Here is a 7,219-nt window from a genome sequence, read left to right as displayed (position 1 = left end):
GCCAGATGCAGGATATATTTTGAAGGTTGAGCTGACAACATTCACTGGCAAATTAGATAGCAGGTGTGAAATTCAGAGTCAAGAAAAGACAACTCGAAGTTTTTCACCTGAGGAACGGAGTCAATGGCAGTACCCTTTTCTGAAACAGGGAATATTAGAGAAGGAACAGATTTAAGAAACAAGTCATGAATTCTGCTTAGCACACATCAAGTCTTCACTAGAAGTCAACTCTCCTGTTACTCTCTATGTACAACAACAGTTCTGACACCAGATGTGTGGGTTTTTCCACACAAAATAATGACTCAATTCTCTGTGGATATCAACTGAGTGTCCTACACTTAATCCAGTTCTGACACTAGCTGCCTGGAGAGTGCAGACCCCACAGGTTAAGTGCTCAGTCCCACAAGACTGCCCTCCTCACTTCACATGGCAGTCACAAGGCCTACTGTTGCCACTTGTACTTCTGACTAACCAGCTATAAACCACAGGTCCCCATTACCCCCTCCTCATGTTCAATAATTTGCCAGAATGGCTTACAGAATCCAGGGACACAGTTTACTTACTATTACTGATTTATTATAAATAATACAATTCAGGAACAGCCTAGTGGAAGAGATATATAGGACAAGGTATGTGGGAAGAGGCACAGAGCTTCCATGCCTTCTCTGGGAGCACCACCCTCCCAGTACCTCAATGTGTTCACTAACCTGGAAGCTCTCTGAACCCCTTGGGTTAGGGTTTTTTTGTTGTGGCTTCATTACATAGACCCGTTGATTAAATCATTGGAATTAGTGATTAATTCAACCTTCAGCCCATTTTTCCCTTCCCAGAAAGTCAGGGGGTAGGGCTTAAAGTTCCAACTCTCTAATCTCACAGTTGGTTCCCCTGGAAACCAGCCCCTCATCCTTAGGAACTTTCCAAAAGTCACCTCATTAACATGAACCCAGGCATGGTTGAATAACAAAAGATAGTCCTTTCAATTTTTTCACTCCAGAGCTGTTTCAGGAGTCTGTGACAAAAACCAAGTATAACAAAAGATGCTCCTAAAGCTCATATCACTTAGGAAACTACAAGGGTTTTAGGAGCTCAGCCCAGCAGCCAGGGACAAATACCAAAATATATATTTCTTATTATATCACATTCGCCAAAGAGATATCAAGTCTCTAGTTGGATATGCAAGTCTGGAGTTTAGAGGAGAGGCTGGAGATTTGGGAGTCTTCAGCATACAGATGTTATAAAGTGCCAGCGGATATATGAGCTCACTTAGGGTGTGAATTTTGTGGGACACCTCAGCATTTAAAGATTCAGTTAGGAGGGGAACAAAAAGAGATGGAAGTTCAGTCAGAAAAGTGACTGAGGGCTTCCCTGGTGGCGCAGTGGTTGAGAGTCCGCCTGCCAATGCAGGGGACACGGGTTCGTGCCCAGGTCCCGGAAGATCCCACGTGCCGCGGAGCGGCTGGGCCCGTGACCCATGGCCGCTGAGCCTGCGCGTCTGGAGCCTGTGCTCCACAAGGGGAGAGGCCGCAACAGTGAGAGGCCCGCGTACCGCAAAAAACAAAAACAAAAACAAAAAGACCTAACTAAAAATAGAGCTACCATGGGAACTAGCAACCCCACTCCTGGGCATATATCCAGAGAAAACTCTTAATTTGAAAGGATACATGCACCCCAATGTTCTTAGCAGCACTATTTACATTAGCTAAGAAGCAACCTAAATGTCCATCAACAGATGAATGGATAAAGAAGCTATGGTATATATATACAATGGAATACTACTCAGTCATAAGAAAAGAATGAAATAATGCCATTTGTAGCAACATGGCTGGACCTAAGATTATCATACTAAGTGAAGTAAATCAGGAAGACAAAGAAAAATACCATATCACTTATATGTGGAATCTAAAATATGATACTAGTGAACTTATTTGCCAAACAAAAAGACTCACAGACATAGAAAACAAGCTATGGTTACCAAAGGGGAAGCTGGGGGTGGTATCAGACAACATGGTGAATTAGTTAATGGGAAATCTTTCCATTCTCTTAATAATCATCTAGATTTCTTTGTTTGTTTGTTTAAGTATATTTCTCTCAGCCTTTGTCTTTCTGGACTGGAGTCCCATGCTCTGCTCCCTCCACCTTTAGACCATTCATTCACATGTGGCAACTCTTAACTCCCCTTTGGTCATTCTCTAGACCCCATCCACCTCTGATAAAATATATTCAGTTCACTAAACAGAAGTGCATACCGTTTTCTAAGTTCAGATGCCCCATGATTTTCTACAAAGGCAAGAATATGTTTCTTCTTAAAGCTTCCTAATTAAATCCAGTCTTTTTTGATCTTTTTATAATTCCCCACTGGGAACATTACTAGCTGCAAAAGTCCTTATGTAAGCCTTTATTGCATTTGATTGCTTAGAGCCAATCATTTTTAAATTATAATTTTAATTATTTTACCCCAAATGTACTCCAGTAGAACTTAACCCTACTGAAGCTCATCCACTGGTTTTAAGATTTTGTTTAATTAAACATATTAAATGTGACCAGTCCCATCAGAGTTAATACCCAGAGAATCTATTTATCCTCACCATTTATTGTATGATATCTGTTCCAAGTCTCACATACAACTCAAAAGATAATAATGCTAATCATTGTTATAACTTTTTTAAAGTTTAAATAAGTGATATTTACTGATTTCCTTTTGTTCGCAAATCTATTTATAGCTCAAATAGATTATTCAGTTATGGCTTCCTGTTTGAGAGGCTCAAATAATTTGAAAAGAGTGATTTTCATTGGGTTCAGGGAGCAAATTCTCAATCCACATTGCCAGTATCCATGGCATACTGTATTTGATTGCAAATAAGTGTTTGAAATATGGTTAATGTATATTATGTATTTCTCTCTCTCTCTCTCTCTCTCTGTGTGTGTGTGTGTGTGTGTGTGTGTGTGTGTGTGTGTGTGTGTGTGTGTGTGTGTGTGTGTGTGTGTGTGTGTGTGTGTGTGTGATTTATTTTTGGCCACACTCTCTGAGCTGCAAAAAAGCACTGGCTTTCTGGTTTGGTGTTCAGGCCAACAGAGCAGGCTACCTATCTCAAGGTAAAAAATAGAAATGAGACTAGGTCAGTGGTGTTAAATCAAGAGGTTTATATTAAAAGATTTAGCACTAAAATCTAAATAAAGAATTTCTTAAAAAAAGAAAAAGACATCCATTATTTCAGTTCATTAGAAAACAACTCTCATTTTTCTACCACTGAAGAGTCTTGTCGCTTTTTAACCAATGAATTTCAAATGCCCAATTGTTTTAGACATGAAGATAAAAGGAATATAATCAAGGTAAATTTCATGTTACTTTACTGTAGTATGCTTCTTTGGTACTTTTATATACTTTGTGCTCTTTGGGCATTTTGAAATTATATCTGAATGGAGTAATGGAAATACTCGTAATGCATATCTATTAATTATCAGTATTTTTAGCAAACTAAGGAACTAGGGAGAGTGACCTCTTACACTCAAAAATGAGTGGAAAAAAATTACATTCCTATCCTGGAGCCACCCTGATAATGGTAGACAAATGTTGATCCTTCAAGTGCCTTGGGTGGTTATTCTGTCACTCTTTCTGCCAAGAGTGAGCAATGAGGCCACTGGGGGATATCAGAGAACACCATGGACTTTGGTGCCACCAGGATACCTGTGCTTCTCAGCATCGTGGATCTTTGTGACAAACCCAGGAAGCAGGCTCCCTGCTCTCTGAAGAACTAACTCAAGTAGCTTCTTGGACCAAGTCCAAATGGCTGAAGCTCAGCCCAGATGAAATAAAAAGGCACTTAAGTGAACAGAGGAGAAATTGGCAATCTGATAAGAAATCCAACATCAATTCTTTTTAAGGGCCAACACTGTCAGGCTGGTGAATAATTTTGTGGTAAATTGCTCTTTTCAGAATCTCAAAGGAACGCATTTGTGAAAAATGCATTCTTTCACCTCTAACTCATCAGGAAACCAACAGCCAGACATGAAATGTAATTCTAGAAAGTATTGTCTCAAAGTTACTTAATATGCACTCTGACCGAAAGTGGAAACATACAGATAACAAGCATGTTATCGCCAAGTAGAGCCCCATAAAGCACTCAACTTGGTCTGTGTAGAAAGCAATCAAGTACAACCTCATAGTGAAGTAAACACTGAACCAAGGGTCAAAGTCCAGGCTTTGCCACTAAACTAGCTGTGTGAATTTGTACTTAACTCCTCTTTTTTTCTTCATGTGAAATAGTTCAAATATACCAAAAATTATAGAGAGAATATATATACATATTTGTACATAGGTTTGTCAAATCTTAACATTTGGACTTATCTCCTTCAGATTATTCTGAAAGATATAAAACAGCACAGACAGATGAAGTCCTATGAATTTCTCACTCTCCCTCCCATCCCATTCAATCCATCCAACACAGAAATTACCACTTTTCTGATTTCTACTCATTCCCATGCTTGTTATTAAACTGTTACGTCATAGGTGCAGGTCCATAAGCACTACTTAGTATTGTGCTGTATGTTTGTAAGTTTTGTATAGATGATATTATGTGTACATACAAGAGTCTGCACAAATGAAAGTGTTAAGAGCGGGCACCCTGGAGCCTCACTGCCTGGATTCAAATAGTAGTTGTGCCTCTTCCTTCCTGTGCGCCTCAGGCTAATTAAACTCTCTGTGCCTCCATTTCCTCATCTGTTAAACAGGAAACATAATGGACCTACCTTATAGGTTGTCATGAGGATTAAACGAATTGACATCTGTAAAGTACTGGGGACAGAGCCTGGCACAGACTAAACTACGTAAGTGTTATTTTGTTACTATTCAAACATTTTCTAGAATTCTTCCAATTTATATGTCTAGTCTCCATTTGAGGAACATTTAAGTTGTTTACAATTTTTTACTATTATAAACATTCTTCAACATGTCTCACTGTTGAAGAATGTGGCCAATTTTTGTAGTGACTATACATACCGAAGAATGAAATTGCTGGGTTTTAGGTTAATCCAACTTTGGGCTCTAGCAGATATTAGCATATTCCTTTCCAACATATGGTAAAAATTCCCACTCTCACTCCAAATTCCTATTACTACATCCTCATCAGTTTTAGTGTTCCCTGATCATCATTTCCGTATTTGTAAAATGAGGAGTGGTGAACAAGATGATCCCTATAAGAGTCTTTGTACATTTTCTACGTTCTCTGATTCCCTTTCCTCGAATTTGCCACTTTCTCCCTTCATCTAGAGATAAACTAGTCCAACAAATAGCAAACAATTTCTTCTGAGTCTATAAGCCTCTTGTTTGGTACTTTACATTCTGAACAGTCTATAAACTAGGATATCCAATAATACAATTGCAGTAGTCATAAGGAAGAATATCTCCTAAACTGACAGCGTCCAAGCCAGGCATACTTCCAACACTTTTAAAGCAGATCTGTAGTTTCCAAACATTTTAAAGCAATGGACTTTTTAAAAAATAAAAATATAAACTGAAGTTCAATATAAATGCTGCTTCCTCCTTTTTTCCCCTCTTTGCTTACCTCTAATATATATCTTATACATTAGTAAAAGCTTCTTGTAATGGAATTATTATTAGTGCCTAGATGAACTTCCTGAAAATAATACTGAAAAGCTTCCATTTATCTTGTTATTTTACCCATTAAATTTGCATTTTATACTTTATTTGATCATGTTTTCATTTTAGACTATTATATATCCTATATTAAAATCTTCTGGAAATATCCACGTTAGAAAAGACTTGCCTACTATTACCAAAGAGCTCTGATTTTACCACCTATAATTTCTATGGGGAAAAAAAAATATACTGCTTCAGGCTCTGAAGGTTATAATTATAGGCCAACATTGCCTCCTAATGGTAAGAAGCTTATTTACATCATATGTCAAGTTAGAAACTTTGGTTTCTTTTTTAAATACGTGCAAAACTTTGAAGTGATCTCTTCCTGTGAGAATATTACCTTATTTTGATAACAGAGTTGGGGAGGGAGATACAGTACTTATCAGACATACTGACAAGACTAGGTCATGGGGTTTCTGCTCTCCCTCTGATGTGCCATCTACAAGTCCCAGAATTCTCTCTCTCATTTCCTCTCAGATACAGTTACTAAAGATCTTCAAACTTCAGGCAGCCCTCACTTGTCCTTATGTCAAGCTTGCCTTAGTCTTAATATGTTAAGATGCTAGCTCCAGACAGCCAACTGGAGGGTGGGATCAGCCTGGAAAACAGATGGTCTCTGGATTGCTAAAAGGTGAGCTCCTGCTTTGACATCCACGTGTACCCAGGTCAGCACACTTACCATCAGTCTCACCAAAGCCGCATGTTCCCTGTCTTTTTTTTTTTTTTTTTAATCTCCTCATGAAGCCAAAGCCCAGTTGTGAACCTCTGCTTTGCCCTCCAGGTGTCTAAAACTGGAGCCTTCACCACCACCTGTCAGAGCCTCTACCTGGAACAGTCATGAAAAAGGAATTGGCTAAACCCTCCTTAGCCCAAGCCTTTGAACCAAGAATCTGCTACCTATCTGATGTAAGTTCACAGAGCTTTGGATCAGAGGTCATCAAATCAGAACTCTTGGATATGTCTCTAGCCCAGGTCAGATTCAAAATCCCCCCCACCTGGATGCTGTGACTGGGGCTGCTTCCCCTTCGGGAGCCAGCCGTGAGCCAGGTGTGTGACCCTCACTCACTCCTATCTTTCTGAATCCGCCTGCTATGAGGAGCCAACCAGGCTTTTTATGGTGTCTAGAGGTTTTTATCACAGGCAAGAAAGAACACAAAGACAAGAATAAAATGCAGATGGAGGAGAAGGAATAAGAACAAAAAATAAAGGAGAGGAAAAGGAGCACTTGTTTCAGGCAGAAACCATATTATATATTACTTACGATCCACCCACTCCAGGACTAGCCACTTCCTCTGTAGTGAAGAAATACTTGCCTGCCGATATAAAAGAGAGATAAAATGTAGAAGGGAAGCATAAGGCTGCAAAGACAATGTATAATTCAATAAATATTCTGGGGCTGGCGCAGTGGTTGAGAGTCCGCCTGCCGATGCAGGGGACACGGGTTCGTGCCCCGGTCCGGGAAGATCCCACATGCCGTGTAGGGGCTGGGCCCGTGAGCCATGGCCGCTGAGCCTGCGCGTCCGGAGCCTGTGCTCCACAATGGGAGAGGCCGCGGCGGTGAGA

The sequence above is a fragment of the Lipotes vexillifer genome, unplaced genomic scaffold (assembly GCF_000442215.2).
Source record: "Lipotes vexillifer unplaced genomic scaffold, Lipotes_vexillifer_v1.1 scaffold404, whole genome shotgun sequence".
Taxonomy (NCBI): domain Eukaryota; kingdom Metazoa; phylum Chordata; class Mammalia; order Artiodactyla; family Lipotidae; genus Lipotes; species Lipotes vexillifer.
This window is presented reverse-complemented; position numbering follows the sequence as displayed.